The following is a 23,738-nucleotide window of genomic DNA, read 5'->3' on the forward strand; positions in this document are numbered from 1 at the left end:
ATGGAATTCGACCCCAGCACTGTGTTGCTGCACGCCACGAGTCCCAGGAGCCACGGAGTCGTCAAACCCCGAGAACGTCAGGTCGTCCTCAGATGAGCTGAGTGCTGGTGGTAAAACAGGGATGGATTGAAGCTGCGCCGGAGTTGGCTCAGCTGTATCCTCCTCCCCTTCCTCCAGACGATGGCCTGATGTGAACTGTTCCCTCGAGGGATGCTGCAGCTGTGACTGGTCATCTTGAAGTAGAAAGCAACCGACCTCCTCACCTTCCGCTGCTTGCTGACCTCCTCTCTTCCCACTGCTCGTTGACCTCCTCACCTCCCGCTGCTCGCTGACCTCCTCACCTCCCGCTGCTCGCTGACCTCCTCACCTCCCGCTGCTCGCTGACCTCCTCACCTTCCGCTGCTCGCTGACCTCCTCACCTCCCGCTGCTCGCTGACCTCCTCACCTCCCGCTGCTCGCTGACCTCCTCACCTCCCGCTGCTCGCTGACCTCCTCACCTCCCGCTGCTCGCTGACCTCCTCACCTCCCGCTGCTCGCTGACCTCCTCACCTCCCGCTGCTCGCTGACCTCCTCTCTTCCCACTGCTCGTTGACCTCCTCACCTCCCGCTGCTCGTTGACCTCCTCAGCTCCCGCTGCTCGCTGACCTCCTCACCTCCCGCTGCTCGCTGATCTCCTCACCTCCCGCTGCTCGCTGACCTCCTCAGCTCCCGCTGCTCGCTGACCTCCTCACCTCCCGCTGCTCGCTGACCTCCTCACCTTCCGCTGCTCGCTGACCTCCTCACCTTCCGCTGCTCGCTGACCTCCTCACCTCCCGCTGCTCGCTGACCTCCTCTCTTCCCACTGCTCGTTGACCTCCTCAGCTCCCGCTGCTTGCTGACCTCCTCACCTTCCGCTGCTCGTTGACCTCCTCACCTCCCGCTGCTCGTTGACCTCCTCAGCTCCCGCTGCTCGCTGACCTCCTCACCTTCCGCTGCTCGCTGACCTCCTCACCTTCCGCTGCTCGCTGACCTCCTCACCTCCCGCTGCTCGCTGACCTCCTCACCTCCCGCTGCTCGCTGACCTCCTCTCTTCCCACTGCTCGTTGACCTCCTCACCTCCCGCTGCTCGCTGACCTTCTCTCTTCCCGCTGCTCACTGACCTCCTCACCTCCCGCTGCTCGTTGACCTCCTCTCTTCTCACTGCTCGCTGACCTCCTCACCTCCCGCTGCTCGTTGACCTCCTCTCTTCTCACTGCTCGCTGACCTCCTCTCTTCTCACTGCTCGCTGACCTCCTCACCTCCCGCTGCTCGCCGACCTCCTAACCTCCCGCTGCTCGCTGACCTCCTCACCTCCCGCTGCTCGCTGACCTTCTCTCTTCCCGCTGCTCACTGACCTCCTAACCTCCCGCTGCTCGCCGACCTCCTCTCTTCTCACTGCTCGCTGACCTCCTCACCTCCCGCTGCTCGCTGACCTCCTCACCTCCCGCTGCTCGCTGACCTCCTCTCTTCCCGCTGACCTCCTCACCTCCCGCTGCTCGTTGACCTCCTCTCTTCTCACTGCTCGCTGACCTCCTCACCTCCCGCTGCTCGCTGACCTCCTCACCTCCCGCTGCTCGCTGACCTCCTCTCTTCCCGCTGCTCGCTGACCTCCTCACCTCCCGCTGCTCGCTGACCTCCTCTCTTCCCACTGCTCGTTGACCTCCTCAGCTCCCGCTGCTTGCTGACCTCCTCACCTTCCGCTGCTCGTTGACCTCCTCACCTCCCGCTGCTCGTTGACCTCCTCAGCTCCCGCTGCTCGCTGACCTCCTCACCTTCCGCTGCTCGCTGACCTCCTCACCTTCCGCTGCTCGCTGACCTCCTCACCTCCCGCTGCTCGCTGACCTCCTCTCTTCCCACTGCTCGTTGACCTCCTCACCTCCCGCTGCTCGCTGACCTTCTCTCTTCCCGCTGCTCACTGACCTCCTCACCTCCCGCTGCTCGTTGACCTCCTCTCTTCTCACTGCTCGCTGACCTCCTCTCTTCTCACTGCTCGCTGACCTCCTCACCTCCCGCTGCTCGCCGACCTCCTAACCTCCCGCTGCTCGCTGACCTCCTCACCTCCCGCTGCTCGCTGACCTTCTCTCTTCCCGCTGCTCACTGACCTCCTAACCTCCCGCTGCTCGCCGACCTCCTCTCTTCTCACTGCTCGCTGACCTCCTCACCTCCCGCTGCTCGCTGACCTCCTCACCTCCCGCTGCTCGCTGACCTCCTCTCTTCCCGCTGACCTCCTCACCTCCCGCTGCTCGTTGACCTCCTCTCTTCTCACTGCTCGCTGACCTCCTCACCTCCCGCTGCTCGCTGACCTCCTCACCTCCCGCTGCTCGCTGACCTCCTCTCTTCCCGCTGACCTCCTCACCTCCCGCTGCTCGTTGACCTCCTCTCTTCCCGCTGCTCGCTGACCTCCTCACCTCCCGCTGCTCGTTGACCTCCTCTCTTCTCACTGCTCGCTGACCTCCTCACCTCCCGCTGCTCGCTGACCTCCTCACCTCCCGCTGCTCGCTGACCTCCTCACCTCCCGCTGCTCGCTGACCTCCTCACCTCCCGCTGCTCACCGACCTCCTCTCTTCTCACTGCTCGCTGACCTCCTCACCTCCCGCTGCTCGTTGACCTCCTCTCTTCTCACTGCTCGCTGACCTCCTCACCTCCCGCTGCTCGCTGACCTCCTCTCTTCCCGCTGCTCGCTGACCTCCTCACCTCCCGCTGCTCGCTGACCTCCTCACCTCCCGCTGCTCGCTGACCTCCTCTCTTCCCGCTGCTCGCTGACCTCCTCTCTTCCCACTGCTCGCTGACCTCCTCACCTCCCGCTGCTCGCTGACCTCCTCACCTCCCGCTGCTCGCTGACCTCCTCACCTCCCGCTGCTCGCTGACCTCCTCACCTCCCGCTGCTCGCCGACCTCCTCTCTTCCCGCTGCTCGCTGACCTCCTCTCTTCTCACTGCTCGCTGACCTCCTCACCTCCCGCTGCTCGCTGACCTCCTCACCTCCCGCTGCTCGCTGACCTCCTCTCTTCCCACTGCTCACCGACCTCCTCTCTTCTCACTGCTCGCTGACCTCCTCTCTTCTCACTGCTCCCCAACCTCTTCTGGGCCCCGACACCACTGCTGGGCTCGGCCTCACACCAAGAGACCTGGCTGCTTCAAACCAGGCCGGGTCCGCCGACGCCGCAATGCTGCAAAGTGGCAGGCGCTGTGCAGCTCGATGGCTGCAGTTGTCTGTGTGAGTGTCGGGCTGTCTCTCTCTCTCTCGGGGGGCTGTGGGTATGGGAGGTTGGTGAGGGAGGAGGGAGTGTTAGGCCGGCACTGATCCTCTGGATCACTGGCCATCCTACATTCAACGCTGCAGCAGCTCCCGCCGCTTTCACACACAGACCCAACCCCCTGCCGGGAATGGTGCTGGTCGAGGGGTGGTGCTGGATAAGGGAGTCCTGGATAAGAGAGGTTCAACCTGTACCTTGCTGTCTGAATGTAATACAGTCCTCTGTTTAATGGCCTTGGAGGTTGCACGTGATTCATCAGGAGGACATTGAAGTGCGGAGCCATCTTATGAGATCTCAGAAAGCAATCTTAATAATGTGTAACGATCATTCATGGCAAATAGGATGCCAAACGAAGCCTACCTCTGTGTCATGCATTTTAGGAGCCAACCCACAGAGTGTTGAGAGACACCAAAAGTCCAACAGCATGAGAATAAATAGTATGTCAGATTTATAATCGAAGTAATGAAGGAGTGCATGAATTAAAATTGTACTTACTCTAACGACCCTTGAAAGATCATTAAACTTCTTTCGGCACTGTGTGCCAGTCCTGACCACAGTGTCTGAGGCAGAGACCTCCTCAGCGATTTCCTTCCAAATCTTTTTAAAAATGGATGGCAGTGATCTAGATTCACCCCAACGATGCAACTCCTGCCATCTTCTTTCAACAGTCCCTACTAGAGCTTTATTAGCTTCGTGGCTGAAATGCCTGGCATGTTGTCTGGAATCGTCCTCCTCCATCACCAAATCCAAATGGAAAATGGCTGATTCAGACCCGGGTGTATTGCGCATGCGCGCGGCCGCGCCCTGCATTAGTGTTTGCGATAGGACAGTAGACCAGAAGCGCAGGAAGAAAAAAAAAATTTGCGCAATCGCAGAACGGCTGAATTTTTTAACACCGGAACTTTCGGCAATGGTGCGTAAATTGTATGGTGCGATGCCAGAGTTAACGCTCACACTCCTCGTGAACTTTCATTTGGTGAAAGTTGCTCGCTCTGGCACTAACGTTAACCTGGCACTAAATTTTTGAATCTGCCGCGAATTGCGCCCGGAAACGGGCAAAAACGCAAAAAGCCGAAAATCCAGCCCAAAGCGCCTGCAAAGAGATATTGATATACTAAGTGAGTAGGCAGTAAGGTGACAGATGGAGCACAATATAGGGAAATGTAAGGTTATTCACTTTGGTAAGAAGAATAGAAAAACAGAATATTTTTTAAATGGTGAGAAACTTCTAAATGTTGGTGTTCAGAGAGATTTGGGTGTCCTTGTGCAAGAAACATCGAAAGCTAATATGCAGGTACAGCAATTAATAAGAAAGGCAAATGGCATGTTGTCCTTTATTGCAAGGGGGTTGGAGTATAAGAGTAAGGAAGTCTTGCTACAATTGTACAGGGCCTTGGTAAGACCACACCTGGAGTACTGTGCACAGAATTGGTCTCCTTATCTAAGGAAGAATATACTTGCCTTGAAGGCGGTGCAACGAAGGTTCACTAGATTGATTCCTGGGTTGAGAGGGCTGCCTTATGATGAGAGAGTGTGTAGAATGGGCCTATACTCTCTGGCGTTTAGAAGACTAAGAAGTGATCTCATTGAAACATACAAGATTCTGAAGGGGATTGACAGGGTAGATGCTGAAAGGTTGTTTCCCCTGGCTGGAGTGTCGAGAACTAGGGGGGCACAGTCTCAGGATAAGGGGTAGGCCATTTAAGACAGATGAGGAGGAATTTCTTCACTCAGAGGTTTGTGAATCTTTGGAACTCTCTGCCCTAGAGGGCTGTGGATGCTGAGTCTCTGAATATAGTCAAGGCTGAGATAGATAGATTTTTGGAGTCTAGGGAAATCAAAGGATATGGAGATCGGGCAGGAAAGTGGAGTTGAGGTCGATATCAGCCAAGATCTTATTAAAAGGCGGAGGAGGCTCGAGGGGCCATATAGCCTACTCCTGCTCCTATTTCTTATGTTCTTATGTTCATATGGTGCAATGGCATTGGTACCACCTGCTCTTCGATGCAACATGAAATGCACTGAACTGAATTCACACCATACTTCAAGTTCATTAACACGTTATAAGTGGTTTTCCTGTCAAATGCTGTGCTGGGAGTGTACAAGTGTCAAAGGGCAGATTACCTGGTCCCCTTAAAGCTGAACTGCTACTGAGGGGAAACTACTGCAGCAAGTCCAACAGTAGAATAATGTTATTATAGATGCCGCTCTGGAGGTCATGCTGCAGAAGGTGTTGACCAGAAGGGGTGTCCTTTTTGGTGGTAAGGGGCATCCCATGAATAAAATTAGTATGGACTGTCATAGATGGAGTTGGAAGAAACTAGTCACTGTTGTTTACCTATCTAGCAATTGTGGGTGCAGGTGTACAAGAAATTTACAGATCACAGAAAGGTTGCCAAGGTGAATGCTACCACACTTTGTCACATTTTACAATGTTGCCTTGTAAACATGTTCATAGAACTTCACAAAGTTTGGTACAGCATCACAGAGTGACTGGCACTCTTAAAACTGTTCAGTAACTTCCCAAATGCACAGAAATGTCCATGTTTTCACTGTAAACTGTACTGCTGCCAGGCCAATGCATTTGTCCTATGGCCCATGAAATCTGTCATGGTGCAAAGAGCAAGCACACTGTCAACCCAAGCTACCTGCAATCTGCAAGTTCAGAGACTCACGTAACTTATGAGCTGGACTGTACACTTGGGTGATCTTTTCCCATCTTCCTAATTTTATAGTATGTCCCTTTTCTTTCGACTTGCAGCAGAAGACTACAAATAACAGGGTTGATTTTGCTTCGGCTGGCATTAATGGCATGGTAACAGCCTTACAATGCGGTCGGTAGTCTTACCATCCCGTTAACCTTGCTGATGTGGCTGACTCCATTTTGAAAGGGGCCTATCGCCACGTGTCCAAATCGCGTGATTATTTAGGATGGTATACCCTTTCATCAGGCTCAATTTGCCCCAGTGATTTGTGCCTTTTTTTTGGAGCCGGCTGTTTTTTCTGGCCTAACTTAAAAATCCGCAGTTTCCCCAATCAATTTGCACCAGCGTACCTCATTTAGTTACTTTTTTTAGGTAATTTTATTTTTCATCCAAAGGGGCCGTAACCAGCCACCTTCGCAATTCTGGCCATTTAGGCAACTTTGGCCAGCTGATAGTTACTCCATTTCTGCTTAAGCCAGCGTATGTGGCCTCTCGAGAAAACCCTTGCAGAGAGTTAAAGAAATCGGATGCCATTCGGCCTGGGCTAGGAGGGGAAGCGGAGCGGACCTGGGCCGGCATGCTCTCAGGACCGGAGGGGCTCGGCGGGGGAGGGAGCAAACTGACTGGCATTCACTCGTGGGCCACAGCGGACTGGGACCGGCACTCACTCGGGGGCTACAGCGGATCGGGACCGGCACTCACACGGGGGCTACAGCGGACCGGGATCTGCACTCACTCGGGGGCTACAGCGGACCGGGATCTGCACTCACTCGGGGGCTACAGCGGATCGGGACCGGCACTCACTCGGGGGCTACAGCGGACCGGGATCTGCACTCACTCGGGGGCTACAGCGGACCGGGATCTGCACTCACACGGGGGCTACAGTGGACCGGGATCTGCACTCACTCGGGGGCTACAGCGGACCGGGATCTGCACTCACTCGGGGGCTACAGCGGACCGGGATCTGCACTCACACGGGGGCTACAGTGGATCGGGACCGGCACTCACTCGGGGGCTACAGCGGACCGGGATCTGCACTCACACGGGGGCTACAGTGGATCGGGACCGGCACTCACTCGGGGGCTACAGCGGACCGGGACCCGCACTGACTCGGGGGCTACAGTGGATCGGGATCTGCACTCACTCGGGGGCTACAGCGGACCGGGATCTGCACTCACTCGGGGGCTACAGTGGATCGGGACCGGCACTCATTCGTGGGCTACAGCGGACCGGGACCCGCACTCACTTGGGGGCTACAGCGGACCGGGACCCGCACTGACTCGGGGACCGGAGAGGGACGAAGTTAGCTGATCTGAAAGCTTGGTGTCCGGGGAGGAGGAGGGAGGAGGGAGAGAGAGGTCACGAGACTGAAGGGGGAGAGGGGGGGTGGGAAGGAGAGGACTCTACTGCACATGCGCGGCCATTTCAGCAATGTCAAGAACGTGATTGGTGATGATTGGTGAGTAGTTTTTCTTTTTCTATATCAGTAAGTAATCTTTATGAATGTTATTGCCAAATTAAGTTAATCTAGGGGTTACATCATGGCAGGAGAGCTCGGACACGTGTTATGCTCCTCCTGTGCTATGTGGGAACTCAGGGATATTCCCAGTGTCCCTGACGACTACATGTGTGGGAAGTGTATCCACCTGCAGCACCTGACAGACCACATTGCAGCACTGGAGCTGCGGGTGGATTCACTCTGGAGTATCCACGATGCTGAGGATGTTGTGAATAGCACGTTTAGTGAGTTGGTCACACCGCAGGTAAAGGGTACATAGCCAGATAGGGGATGGGTGACCAATAGGAAGAGCAGTAGAAGGAAGGTAGTGCAGGGGTTCCCTGCGGTCATCCCCTGCAAAACAGATACACTGATTTGGGTACTGTTGAGAGGGATGACTCATCAGGGGAGACCAGCAGCAGCCAAGTTCATGGCACCGTGGGTGGCCTTGCTGCACAGGAGGGCAGGAAAAAGAGTGGGAGAGTTACAGTGGTAGGGGTTTCTATTGTAATGTACTGACGTGGATAGAGAACTGGTTGGCAGACAGGAAGCAGAGAGTCGGGATAAACGAGTCCTTTTCAGAATGGCAGGCAGTGACTAGTTGGGTGCCATAGGCCTCAGTGCTGGGACCCCAGCTAGTTACAGTATACATTAATGATTTAGACGAAGGAATTGAGTGTAATATCTCCAAGTTTGCAGATGACACTAAGCTGGGTGGCGGTGTGAGCTGTGAGGGGGATGCTAAGAGGCTGCAGGGTGACTTGGACAGGTTAGGTGAGTGGACAAATGCATGGCAGATGCAGTATAATGTGGATAAATGTGAGGTTATCCATTTTGGTGGCAAAAACACGAAGGCAGAATATTATCTGAATGACGACAGATTAAGAAAAGGGGAGATGCAATGAGACCTGGCTCTCATGGTACATCAGTCATTGAAAGTTGGCATGCAGGTACAGCAGACGGTGAAGAAGGCAAATGGTATGTTGACCTTCATAGCTAGGGGATTTGAGTATAGGAGCAGGGAGGTCTTACTGCAGTTGTACAGGGCCTTAGTGAGGCCTCACCTGGAATATTGTGTTCAGTTTTGGTTTCCTAATCTGAGAAAGGACGTTCTTGCTATTGAGGGAGTGCAGCGAAGGTTCACCAGACTGATTCCCGGGATGGCAGGACTGACATATGAGGAGAGATTGGATCGACTGGGCCTGTATTCAATGGAGTTTCGAAGGATGATAGGGGGTCTCATCGAAACATATAAAATTCTGATGGGACTGGACAGGTTAGATGCAGGAAGAATGTTCCCAATGTTGGGGAAGTCCAGAACCAGGGGACATAGTCTAAGGATAAGGGGTAAGCCATTTAGGACTGAGATGAGGAGAAGCTTCTTCACTCACATAATTGTGAACCTGTGGAATTCCCTACCGCAGAGAGTTGTTGATTCCAGTTCATTGGATATATTCAAGAGGGTGTTAGATATGGCCCTTATGGCGAAAGGGATCAAGGGGTATGGAGAGAAAGCAGGAAAGGGGTACTGAGGTGAATGATCAGCTATGATCTTATTGAATGGTGGTGCAGGCTCGAAGGGCCGAATGGCCTACTCTTGCATCTATTTTCTATGTTTCTACGTGAGTTTTTTTTCCTGCGCATGTGCAGAAGGCCCGGCTGCATTTTTCGCTGCAGATCGCAGGCTCCACCCCCCGAGGCGACTAGCCACGCTGCGCTTGTCCGGATTACAGCAGACACATCGGGGAAAGTTTGGACATGTTTTTCTGGTACATTTCTGGACCTAAATAAGCTGCGCAACTCTGGCAATACGCCAGAAAACGGGCTTGGGGAAAATTGAGCCCATTATATGCAAATCGGGGTCTATGATGTTAATAGGACCCTGATAGGTTGGAACTGGTTGGAGTGTGCATGCCCCAATCAGTTCCATGGGTAATAGAGCTGAAGTGGCCCAGCAAAGCTAAGTTTAGAATTTTGCTCCGTGCCCCACACAATAATATGCCCCACTGCTGCTCTGGGACCCACACTCTCTGATTATGAACCCTTCTCCGAACTTACCTCGCTGGTAGTCAGGCAATAGGCTTCAATCCAGCGAGCTGCATTAAAATCCAGGATCACCATGAACGGAGTGGGAAATGGAGCCGCTCTATTTTAGCTGCTCCCCCCCACTCATTTCCCATGATTCAGGAAGTTAAAATTCACCCTATTGTGTGCAGCAGATATCCTCTTGGAATGTTAATATTTGAATTCACAAATGATAAGAATTTTAAAGAACTGTAACCTAGAAGTTATTATTGGTGATATTAATGATGAATGCATCACACGTTCAAATCATCATTCTTCTATTTTGCAGAGGTTTTAACCTGCTTCAAATTATTTTATTTCAAATTTATTAATGCCTCTGCTAATATAGCAGTGCGAAGAATTTGAAACAAATATGTTCAGCACTCAGATACTATTGTTCAACGGTAAAATTTCATTTCATGCCTTTTAATTTTATATGTATAAATTTTCCCTCAGATATTTGCTTCCAAAGATGATTTACTTTATATTCAGTAAAAAGCTAATTTAACAGAATACACATTACTCCATGTTCCCTGATAGGTTCCAAAGGAGCAGCACTTGTTAATTGGCATTGTTGGTGATCGAATATCTAACATTGCGGCATATTTCCTTTTTTTCGAAAGTGGTTTAAAGAAGCTCACCCAGTTTTCTGTCCATTAATTTAAATGGATCGAACATCAAGCAGACTATCCCTCAGGCATGCAGTCCTCCCTGCCTGATTTGCCTCTGTTCCAGCCAATCCAATACAGCCAGGAACAGGAAGATCTACCCTTGATCTGGAAGACCTAGGATTCCATTTGCTTTTTCTTTAAAGCTTTATCAACTTATACTCCCACTTTTAATGACTTGTGTATCTGAACCATTAAGCCGCTCAGCTCCACTACTCTTGTTAAAGTTTTCTCATTTAGTATATATTTTCTCCCCTTATTCTTTCTTTCAAAATGTACCAGCTTTTATTTCTCCACATTAAATAGTGTTCCAAGATTGACCCCCGAGTATCATAACTGTTTACATCCCTCGGTTCCCAATAACATCCATTAACTACTGGGGCTCGATTTTTCCTACTGAGGTGGGAGAGAGGCAGGTGACATCTGGTGCGGGCTGCAACCCCGCTCCTGGTTTCGTGTCAGCTCCCCCCCCATGACTTTCCCCTTATTGGGCTTGTTAAGCCCATCCTGCGAGGTTCCCGGCCAATTAAAAGGAAGCAGGTCTGATGGCGTCATTTGATGACACGTTATCAGCTGGTTTCCTTAAAGGGATCATGTTTACATACATTAAGGTGCTGCAAACACTGACAAGCACTGCACAAAGGTACATGGCTTCACCCAGACTCTTACATCACTCCCTTCAGATGCTTATAGAGGAAGAGATCTCCCCAAGACACCAAGGCAGCCGGGTTTCACGTCGTACAGGAGGGCACAAACAGGGATGTTATCAGGAGGATCTGGCTGCAGTGACACAAGCCTTTCAATGATATCAATGGATCACAAAATGTTACTGCAAAGCCACACTCAACCTCATCCTGCTGTGCCACTCATCACATCCCCATCACTCTGCCTTCCCTACCCTACTCCTGCACATCTTTACTCAAACCAACTTATCTTGCACCTCCACCCATCTCTCTCTATCTACATTATCACATCCCTATCTCACACTCACTCTCATCCTTGTCCAATCATACCAACTAACAACACACAAGGGTACGCCAATGCTGATGTGTTGTCAACCATTGAAGTCTTTATTTTCAAAACTTTGCCTTCTTTAACAGATCTGTGTGCATCTTTGGAAATGACTTAGTGAGTTGCAGTGACTCGTGAGACATTAACGGCACTCCCTAATGGTGCTGAGTGTGAAAGGAATGGCTTGGGTATTGTAGGAGTGTTTTATAGTGTTGGTGTGAGGTATAAGTGGTTTCCCTTAGATGTTTTTGACGCACCCCCACGTTACACTAGTTCTAGACCTGGGAGTGATTACTGTACTGAACAGGTGAATGAGTCACGACAAATACTTCGGTCTCAACCAGCAATGCTTTATTAAAGCTAAACACACACCTGCACCCAGTAAAATCACACACACCCTGGTGTGTAAAACAAACAAATGCAGTACAATACACAGTGTGGCCTGTCTAACAGGCCCCTAACATGAAGTACCCACATATAAACACCGCCCCCCCACCGTGAACGCTGAAGAATTTGGTTGGGAGAACGCACGATACCCCCTCACACCGTGGCTGTGATCTTAAAAGGTGTGTGTGCAGAAATACTCACCGATTTCATTTGCTTACTCGTTGCTTCTTCCAATGAAAAGGTGTCTCTTCTGGTTTCTTCTCTCCGTCTCAATATGGAGAGTTGGATTCTTGTAGGGCCGAAGCAGCGAGGCAAGAGAGAGAGCTGTGTCCACATGGCATGCTTTTATATCCCAAGTTCATTTGCCTTTTCAGGCTGAATAAAGTTTGTTTCGAGGCTTCCTGTGGGTGTGTCTTCTGATTTTATCCAATAAAGTTCCTTGTTTTCGAGGCTTCCTGTGTTTGAATCCAGTGATGGGTTTTCGCTTCCAGGCAATCTGGGCTTAATGGCTCTCTATTGTTCTGGTAACTCATCCAGGTAATCACTGATTGATGAGGTCACCTTGCCTAACAATGGACTCCATTAGCCCACCTCCTGCCTTATGTTGGCTATTGTCATTCCAGACTCCTTGCCCATCATTCTAAGTCCAACATGGAGCTGCACCTAAACCCCTCCCACAAACAGCTTCCAGTTTTCTCTCTGCGGTGAGAAAAATATCAAACGCAATGTCCAGACAATGTCCAATAAATCCTTGGGGGTTCGATGCTTCCACTCCTTACAGAGGTGGTGCCAACCTGGTGCATCATATGGCAGCCAGGGTGTACAGTGTCAAGTGAAGTAAATCCGGCCATGGTGAGGCCTTCTCTGGTGTCCTGGGTGGCAATGTAGTCGGATGCTGATGCCCTGTGTCCAGTGCAGCATCAGGTGATTGCGGAGAAGGTTGGTGGTGGTGTTGGTGATGCTGGTGGTGTTAGGGCTGATCTTGGTGGGATTCTGAGGACCAAGGTGAGATTTTTTCAAGGACACCGATGCTGCTGATATATGGCAGCTGAACCTGAGAAGACAGAAGTGATCTATCAATGGTTAGAGAGGCTGGTCCAAGGAGGTGACACTAGATAGAGAGTTCACTGCAAACACTTCAAATCTCCATAAAGCTGAAAAGTGTATTCCAAATCTTGAAGCCTCCAGAACCAGGGGACATAGTCTTAGGATAAGGGGTAGGCCATTTAGGACTGAGATGAGGAGAAATTTCTTCACTCAGAGAGTTGTTGACCTGTGGAATTCCCTGCCGCAGAGAGTTGTTGATGCCAGTTCATTAGATAAATTCAAGAGGGAGCCCTTACGGTTAAGGGGATCAAGGGGTATGGAGAGAAAGCAGGAAAGGGGTACTGAAGGAATGATCAGCCATGATCTTATTGAATGGCGGTGCAGGCTCGAAGGGCCGAATGGCCTACTCCTGCACCTATTTTCTATGTTTCTATGTTTCTAAGATTGGAAATTGAAAAGCTGTGAAATGGTAGCTTTTATACCACGTCTGCAGCTGTCAACTAGTCAAACAAATCCAGAGTCGTTGAGAACCCGACACACTTACCTGACGTGAACCACGAGGGATGGGAACCTCATAGAAAACTTGGTAAAATGGCTAGTACCTGGTAAAATTCTGCTTAACTAGCTTTAAGCAGCTTCTTTAACGATCTCAATTACCTAACATGTCGCTTAGTCTGCAAACCGACAGTGCCGGCACTTGGGAAATTCACAAGGAGGTGGGTTCACAGCGGACTTCTGCCCCGCTGTCAATCACAACGGGCCCGCTTCCAAACTCGTACACACAGGGCTGGTAAGATTCTGGCCTTGGTCTCTATTTTGCATCCATTAGCTACCTTCCTATACATGCTACCACATTCCCTTTTATACCATGTGCTTTCAGGTTGACATGGTCCTTGACTGTGTCTGTTCCATTTCCCACACTTTTGCTCTCACCATTTCCCCTCCCTCCCAGAACCATGATAGGGTTCTCCTTGTCCTCACCTTTCACCCCACCAGCCTTCACATTCAACGGATCATCCTCTGCCATTTCTGTCACCTCCAGCATGATCCCACCACTAAACCCATCTTTCCCGCAACTCCTTTCATCAGTCCCAAGGGTCCGTTCCCTCAGCAATCACCCCCAACTCCCCTTCCTACAGCACTTTCCCGTGCAAGTGCAGGAGTTGCAACACCTGCCCTTTTACCTCCTCCCTTCTCACCGTCCAGGGCTCCAAACACTTCCAGGTGCAACAGCAATTTACTTTTCAATTTCAATTTAGTATATTGTATTCGCTGCTCAAGATTCTGCCGCCTCTACATTGGGGAGACCAAACGCAGATTGGGTGATTGATTTGTGGAACACCTACATTCAGTCTGCAAGGGTGACCCCGAGCTTCCTGTTGTCTGAATTTTAATTCTCCCCCCCACTCCCACTCTGATCTCTCTGTCCTCGACCTTCCACATTGTTCAAACAAAGCTCAATGTAAGCTTGAGTAACAGCACTTCATGTTTCGATTGGGCACTTAACAGTCTTCTGGAAAAAAGTAAAAGGAAGATTTGTATTTATAGAATGTCTTTCACAACCTCAGGACGTCCTAAGTGCTTTACTGCCAATTAAGTACTTTTGAAGTGCCATCACTTTTGTAATGTTGGAAACGTGGCAGCCAATTTGCACACAAGCTCCCACAAATAGCAATGTGATAATGAACAGATAATCTGCTTTTGTGATGTTGATTGAGGGATAAATATTGGCTAGGACACCGGGTAAGGAAGCTATGCTAAACCTTTATAAAACAGTGGTTCGGCCTCCGCTAGAGTGCTGCTCAACCGTCTTCTCCCTCTGGCCGAGGAGCTCCTCCCGGAATCACAACGCAGATTTCATCCCCTACGGGGCACAACGGACATTATCTTTGCAGCGCAACAGCTGCAGGAAAAATATGTAGGGAGCAGCGCTATCCCTTATACATGGCCTTTTTCGATCTTACAAAGGCCTTTGACATTGTCAACCGTGAGGGTCTATGGTGCGTCCTCCTCCATTTCAGATGCCCCCAAAAGTTTATCAACATCCTTTGCCTGCTCCACGATGACATGCAGGCTGTGATCCTTTCCAACAGATCCATTACAAACCTAATCCACATCCGGACCGGGGTCAAATAGGGCTGTGTTATCGCTCCAACCCTCTTCTCAATTTTCCTCGCTGCCATGCTCCACCTCACAGTCAACAAGCTCCCCGCTGGAGTGGAACTAAACTACAGAACCAGTGGGAAGCTGTTTAACCTAAGCCGCCTCCAGTCAGGTCCAAGAATACACCAACAGCTGTCATTGAGCTACAGTACACAGTCGATGCCTGCTTCTGCGCACATTCTGAGGCTGAACTCCAGGATATAGTTGATGTATTCACCGAGGCATATGAAAGCATGGGCCTTACGCTTAACATCCATAAGACAAAGGTCGTCCATCAGCCTGTCCTCACCGCACAGCTCTGCCCGCCCAGTCATCAAGATTCCCAGCGTGGCCCTCGACAACGCGGACCATTTCCCATATCTCGGGAGCCTCTTACCAACAAAAGCAGACATTGATGCAGAGATTCAACATCGCCTCCTGTGCACCAGTGCAGCCTTCGGCTGCCTGAGGAAAAGAGTGTTGGAAGACCAGGCCCTCAAATCTACCACCAAGCTCGTGGTCTACAGAGCTGTAGTAATATCCGTCCTCCTGTATGGATCTGAGGCATGGACGGTGTACAGAAGACACCTCAAGTCGCTGGAGATATATCACCAACGATGTCTCCGCAAGATCCTGCAAATCCCCTGCGAGGACAGGCGCACCAACATCAGTGTCCTTGTCCAGCTAACACCCCCAGCATTGAAGTACTGACCACACTCGATCAGCCACATAGTTCGCATGCCAGACACGAGACTCCCTAAGCAAATGCTCTATGCGGAGCTCTTTCTTGGCAAACGAGCCAAAGGTGGGCAGCAGAAACGTTACAAGGACACCCTCAAAGCCTCGCTGATAAAGAGCGACATCACCACTGATGTCTGGGAGTCCCTGGCCAAGGACCGCCCGAGGTGGAGAAAGCTCTTCGAATCTCAACACTGAGAGTGTGAAAAGGTCAAGCACAGGCAGCGGAAGGAGTGTGCGGCAAACCAGTCCCACCCACCCCTTCCCTCAACGAATGTCTGTCCCACCTGTGATAGAGTCTGTGACTCTCGTATTGGACTGTTCAGCCACCAAAGAACTCACTGCAGGAGTGGAAGCAAGTCCTCCTCGATTCCGAGAGACTGCCTATGATGATGATGATGATGATGAGAGTATGAAGTTCAGTTCTGTGCATCACTGTTGTAGAGCCACCTAGTGGACTGCTGATGTATATACCAATAAAGCCATGTGCCACACAGTTTTTACCCAAAAACCAAGTTGTGCAGTTCTCTGTAGTATTGTGTCTCAAGATACCACAACCGTACTTTAGGAAGGATGTCAATGCCTTGGAGTGGATGCAAAAGAGACTTACTAGAATGGTACCAGAGTTGAGGGATTTCAGTTATGTGGAGAGACTGGAGAAGTTGGGTTGTTCTCCTTAGAAAAGAAAAGTTTAAGAGGAGATTTGATAGAGGTGTTCAAAATCATGAATGGTTTTGATAGAGTAAATAAGGAGAATCCGTTTTCAGTGGCAGAAGGGTCAGTAACTGGAGGGCACAGATTTAAGGTGATTTGCAAAAGAACTGGAGGTGACATGAGGAAACTATTTTTTATACTGCGGGTTGTTGTGATCTGGAATGCACTGCCTGAAAGGGTGGAGGAAGCAGATTAAATAGTGACATTCAAAAGAGAATTGGATAAACACTTGAAGGGAAAACATTTACAAGGCTGTAGGGAAGGGTTGAATTGGATTGCTCTGCCAAAGAACCAGCACAAGCACAATGGACAAAATGGCCTCCTTCTATGCTGCATCATTCTACGATTCTATGATGTAATCCTTTTTTCTCCAAATTTACCAGTTATTGGGTTTCTGAATCCAATTAGTAACTAGTTTAGAACCAGTGGGGACCCCTAGGATAAACCAATCAGAATTTCCCTCCACTGTGACAGCACTTCCTTAACAATTACTTCCAAAATTGTTTTTCAAGAATAGTGAACAAACCGTAAAGATTGTCAACCATAGTTACTGTTGTGTATCTGTAAAGCATGCACTCCCATGTTCCTCCACCAGGGAGTGCATCCCCTGAAGTCCCAAGGGATCCTAGCATCCCTTGGGAACATTGTATATAAGCCGGCCCCTAAGGCCTGTTCCTCACTCTGGAGTGTCTTAATAAAGACTGAGGTCACTGTTACTTTAACCTCCCTGTGTGCAGTCTCATCTGTGTTAGGAACACAATAACTGGCGACAAGTCTGCAACTGCTAGCAGGCCTCAGGCGACCCAGATGACTCCGAGTCCGCAACAAAGGATGAATGCAAGGCAATTCACACCTTGCTGGCGTTGTGGAGGCTTCCATTCAGCCTATTCATGCTGCTTCAAAGGGTATGTTTGCAAGAGCTGTGGAACAATGGGGCACCTCCAAGCTCTGCAAAACCTGCCAACCACCACGTGGCAGAGGAAGATTGGTCCATGGTGGATCAAAGCAATTTCGAGCCTCAGAGAGAGGAGGCAGATGCTGAAGTACACGGGGTGCACACATTTGCGACGCAATGTCCACCTATAATGCTAAATGTAAAATTGAATGGCTTACCCGTAGCCATGGAACTGGACACTGGCGCTAGCCAATCCATCATGAGTAAAAAGATGTTTGAGAGATTGTGGTGCAACAAAGCACTCAGACCAGCCCTGAGCCCCATTCACACAAAACTGAGAACGTACACCAAAGAGCTTATCACTGTCCTGGGCAGTGCCATGGTCAAGGTCACCTACGAGGGCACGGTGCACGAACTGCCGCTCTGGATTGTCCCGGGCGATGGCCCCACACTACTTGGAAGCTGCTGGCTGGGCAAAATCCGCTGGAACTGGGATGACATCCAAGCGCTATCACATGTCGATGAGGCCTCATGTACCTAGGTTCTTAACAAATTTCCTTCCCTTTTTGAGCCAGGCATTGGAAACTTTTCCGGGGCGAAGGTGCGGATCCACTTGGTCCCAGAGGCACGATCCATTCACCACAAGGCGCGAGCGGTACCTCACATGATGAGGGAGAGAGTGGAAATCAAGCTGGACAGGCTGCAACACGAGGGCATCATCTCCCCAGTGGAATTCAGCGAGTGGGCCAGCCCGATTGTTCCAGTGATGGCACGGTCCGGATTTGCGGCGATTATTAAGTAACTATTAATCGCTTCTCGCTACAGGACCAATGCCCGCTACCTAAGGCAGACAACCTATTTGCGATGCTGGCAGTAGGCAAGACGTTCACAAAGCTCGACCTGACTTCGGCCTACATGACGCAGGAGCTGGAGGAGTCTTCGAAGGGCCTCACCTGCATCAACACGCACAAGGGTCTGTTCATCTACAACAGATGCCCGTTTGGAATTCGGTCGGCTGCAGCGATCTTCCAGAGAAACAAGGAGAGCCTACTCAAGTCGGTACCACTCACGGTGGTTTTTCAGGACAACATATTGGTCACGGGGCGGGACACCGTCGAGCACCTAAAAAACCTGGAGGAGGTCCTCCACCGACTGGATTGCGTAGGGCTGCAGTTGAAGAGGTCGAAATGCATCTTCATGGCAACTGTAGTGTCTCTGCACCTTGTTACATACTCACACAAGGCATGTATATATCAGACACGGTCACTCTGTGACCTTCACTTTATTCCCAGGACCAAAGAGTGCTGACCCTGGGTGGGACCTCCCCTTTTATACCTGGAACCCCAGGTGAGGAGTGTTTCCGGCAAGCTCACCCGCTATGGTCAGGGTGTGCATTTCAAGGGTACAGGTACAGTGTGCATAAGTTACAGTTACATAACTATTGTCATTGAAAGATGGTGAAATACATGTCAACAACAGAAGTGGAGCTTTTGGGGAGAAAGATCGAGGCGGATGGCATTCGGCCCACAGACGCCAAGACAGAGGCTATCAGGAACGCGCTCAGGCCACAGAATGTCACGGAGCTGCGGTCATTCCTGGGACTCCTCAACTATTTTGGTAACTTCCTACTGGGGTTAAGCACCCTCTTGGAGCCCCTACATGTGTTATTGTGTAAAGGTGAGAACTGGGTATGGGGAAAAAACCAAGTAATTGCTTTTGAGAAAGCCAGAAACATTTTATGCTCCAACGAGGTGCTTGTATTGTACAACCCGTGTAAAAGACTTGTGCTAGCAAGTGATGCGTCGTCGTACGGAGTCGGGTGTGTATTACAACAAGCTAACATTGCGGGGAAGTTGCAACCTGTCGCCTATGCCTCCAGGAGCTTGTCTAAGGCCGAGAGGGCCTACAGCATGATTGAGAAAGAGGCATTAGCGTGTGTGTTCGGGGTAAAGAAAATGCATCAGTACCTGTTTGGCCTCAAATTTGAGCTGGAAACCGATCACAAGCCCCTCATATCCCTGTTCGCTGAAAACAAGGGGATAAATACTAATGCCTCAGCCCGCATACAAAGGTGGGCACTCGCGTTATCAGCGTATAACTATACCATCCGCCAGAGGCCAGGCACCGAGAACTGTGCGGATGCTTTCGGTCGACTACCATTGCCCACCACGGGGGTGGAAATGGCGCAGCCTGAAAACTTGTTGATAGGGCCGCAGCCCGCAGACTTGTTGATGGTCATGGAAGCATTTGAATATGATAAATCACCTGTCACGGCCCGCCAGATTATGACTTGGACCAGCCAAGATGCTGTCCTTAGTAAAAAACTGTGTACTGCATGGGAGCTGGACCAGCATCCCCGTTGAAATGCAAGAGCTAATCAAGCCGTTCCAGCGGTGAAAGGACGAGCTGTCCATTCAGGCAGACTGCCTATTGTGGGGTAACCGCGTAGTGCTACCCAAAATGGACAGGGAGACGTTCATCTCGGATCTCCACAGCACACACCTGGATATAGTAATGATGAAAGCGATAGCCAGATCCCACGTGTGGTGGCCCGGTATCGACTCTGACTTCGAGTCCTGTGTACGGCAATGCAGCGTGTGTGCTCAGTTGAGCAACGTGCCCAGAGAGGCACCACTAAGTTTGTGGTCCTGGCCCTCCAGACCATGGTCAAGGATCCATGTCGACTATGCGTGCCCGTTTCTCGGTAAAATGTTCCTGGTGGTGGTGGATGCTTTTTCAAAATGGATTGAATGTGAAATAATGTCGGGAAGCACTGCCACCGCCACCATTGAAAGCCTGAGGGCCATGTTTGTCACTCATGGCCTGCCTGACATACTGGTCAGTGACAACGGGCCATGTTTCACCAGTGCCGAATTTTAAGAATTCATGACCCGCAATGGGATCAAACATGTCACCTTGGCCCCGTTTAAACCAGCCTCCAATGGGCAGGCAGAGGGGGCAGTACAAACAATCAAACAGAGCCTTAAACGAGTCACAGAAGGCTAACTCCAAACCCGCCTGTCCCGAGTACTGCTCAGCTACCGCACGAGACCCCACTCGCTCACAGGGATGCCCCCTGGCTGAGCTACTCATGAAAAGGACACTTAAAACCAGACTCTCGCAGGTTCACCCCAACCTGCATGATCAGGTAGAGAGCAGTCGGCAGCAACAAAATGTAAACGATGGTCGCGCCACTGTGTCACGGGAAGTTGATCTGAATGACCCTGTGTATGTGCTAAACTATGGACATGGTCCCAAGTGGATCACGGGCATGGTGATAGCTAAAGAAGGGAGTAGGGTGTTTGTAGTCAAACTGGACAATGGACAAATTTGCAGAAAGCACCTGGACCAAACGAGGCTGTGGTTCACAGACTGCCCTGAACAACCCATAGCAGACACCACCTTTTTCGAGCCCACAACACACACTCAAAGGATCAACGACACCACGCCGGACCAGGAAATCAAACCCATCACATCCAACAGCCCAGCAAGGCCAGGCTCACCCAGCACCCCTGCAGGGCCAACAACACGCCAGCCCAGCAAGGGCACAGCCAACACACCAGAACAGACATTTGTACTGAGGCGGTCCACCAGGGAAATAAAGGCTCTTGACTGCCGCACCTTGTAAATAGTTTTCACTTTGACTTTGGCGGGGGGGGGAGTGATGTTGTGTATCACTAAAGCATGCACTCCCATGTTCTGCCACCAGGGAGTGTATCCCCTGAAGTCCCAAAGGATCCCAGCATCCCTTGGGAACACTGTATATAAGCCGGCCCCTAAGGCCTGTTCCTCACTTTGGAGTGTCTTAATAAAGACTGAGGTCACTGTTACTTTAACCTCCCTGTGTGCAGTCTCATCTGTGTTAGGAAGACAATAGTAACCTAAATAATTAATCAGTTAAACCTAAGAAGAATTCAATAACATTCAACTACATTCAAGCACATTGTGGTGGAATTTCTACAAGTATGAGGAACATAAGAAATAGGAGCTGGATTAGGCCATTTGGCCCATTGAGCTTGCTCCACCATTCAATAAGATCATGGTTGAACTAATCATGGATTCCGTTCCACTTCTCTGCCCACTCCCCATAACCCTTTACTCCTTTATCACTCAGAAATCTGTCTATCTCTGCCTTAAATATATTCAAAGAGCCAGCCTCCACAGTTCTCTGGGGCAGAGAAGTCCAGAGATTTACAACCCTTTGAGGGAAGAAATTCATCCTCATCTCAGTTTTAAATGGGCGGCCCCTTATTCTAAGACTATGTCTCCTAGTTTTAGTTTCCCGTAGAAGTGGAAATATCCTCTCTGCATCCACCTTGTCGAGCCCCCTCATTATCTTACATGTTTCGATAAGATAACCTCACATTCTTCTGAACTCCATTGTGTATAGGCTTAACCTATCTTCATAAGTCAACCCCCTCATCTCAGGAATCAACCTAGTGAACCTTCTCTGAACAGCCTCCAATGCAAGAATATCCTTCCTTAAATACGAGACCAAAACTGTACGCACTACTCCAGGTGTGGCCTCACCAATAACCTGTACAGTTGGAGCGGGACTTCTCTGCTTTTATACTCCATCCACCTTGCAATAAAGACCAACATTCAATTTGCCTTCCTGATTATTTGCTGCACCTGCATACTAACTTTATGTGTTTTGTGCACAAGGACCTCCAGGTCCCTCTGTACTGCAAAACTTTACAATTTTTCTCCATTTAAATTATAATTTGCTTTTCTGTTTTTACTGCCAAAGTGGATAACCTCACATTTTCCCACATTATATCCATCTGCCAGATGTTTCCCCCCTTACTTAGCCTGTTTATATCCCTTTGCAGATTTTTTGTGTCCTCCTCACAACTTGCTTCCCCACCCACCTTTGTATCATCAGCAAACTTGACTATATTACACTCGGTCCCTTCATCCAAGTCATTAATATAGACTGTAAGTAGTGAGGCCCCAGCACCGATCCCTGTGGCACCCCACTGGTTACTGTTTGCGTATCGGAAAATGACCCATTTATCCCGACTCTCTGTTTTCTGTTAGTTAGCCAATCCTCTCTTCATGCTAACATATCACCCCCAATCCAGTGGAAGGAATATGTTTGAAATTGTTCATATTTTTAAGAAACCCTTGACTCTGAACAGAAATCAGCAACACTTGCTATTAAGAGAGACCAAAAGGTCATAGAGATTCAGACATGTCCGCCCTGAATGTTCTGCCTTGTTACGCTGTGGCAGCAGCATGCTGTGGGCCAGCAGGTGCACACATGGGGCAGGAACCTATGTAAATAATGACAGGATTGTGTCACACATCCAATTTCCTGTTCTCAATTGCTCCTCAAGTCAATGTAAACCTATATAAAACAGCTGTACCAACTAATCGTGTCCACTATACCCCTTAACTACCAAGATGGCATTGATTCCATGTAAACTTAGAAAGAACAGAGGATGGATAGGAATATTGATTGGTTTTGATACTGACTAGATTGCAGCTAGACATTTTCCAATACAACAAAATAAAACAAGTCGTCATAAAGGCTGGCAATATACTCAATCTGAATGACTGCCAAGAACTTTAAAACAATGAGACAGAGAGGATAGTAGAAACACATGGATTTCAGAACCTTCTCCAATCTAGCAAGGATGAAAAGATAACTGTCAAGCATCGTTAAATGAAGGTTTTTCAAGGACCCCAAAAGAATTTAAGTTGGGGACTTCATCCTTAAGTGACTGGAGCACCTGAGCATTACAGTGCCCATTGGTCCTAAATTTTAAATGCCCTTGGGCCTGGTTCCTCCCACCACAATCATCACCCCGACCCATCTTCCCCATGTCGTTCCCCACCATGGTGGAAAAGCCTGCTGGAATTCTACGAACAGCCAGCAGCCCTGCTGGTGCCCAAAAATACTACCTGTGCTCCCACCCCACCCCTTCCCCACTCCAGGCTTCACAGCGCACCAAAAATATTGAAATGACTTGCCCTCATATTATGAGGCGAGGTCAACTCATTCTTGCATGCAGCAGTGAATGTGTCTGTATTGGCAATGGTGTATGGAGGCTGCGTTGCCATTGATGTATAAAAGAGGGAATGATATACAACTGTAATTTTATGATGAAGGTCTGAGTTGGAAAGAGACAAAAATAAAATGTGCAACTGCTGGAAACCTGAGATAAAAGCAGGAATGGAAATGCACAATAGGTTTATCAGCATCTGAAAAAGAAAAATAAGGTAATATTTAGATTGTGGCTCTTCAGTGAATTGTGAGCGCATGGACTCAAACGATATGGATGCAAAATAATTGATAATTTTAACAAGGAAAATGCATTCTATCTGAACAATATTCATTCCCATCTTTAAAAAATCATATTTCTTGATAGCATTTATTGCTGCAAATAGTCAGAAAATAACAGCTTCAGCTGGACTCAGTGGTAAACCTCTATGCTGCCTCACTTGAACAAAAATGTTGAAATCAGTTTTCTTCATCTGCGATGGCAATGGAAATATTAGCCATGAATAATTGGTCACAAGTTCCATTACCCACTAGGAATAGCCATCAGCATTTCCATATTTAAGATTTATCATAACAAAACTCAATTTCA

This window comes from Pristiophorus japonicus, chromosome 3 (assembly GCF_044704955.1).
Source record: "Pristiophorus japonicus isolate sPriJap1 chromosome 3, sPriJap1.hap1, whole genome shotgun sequence".
Taxonomy (NCBI): Eukaryota; Metazoa; Chordata; class Chondrichthyes; family Pristiophoridae; genus Pristiophorus; species Pristiophorus japonicus.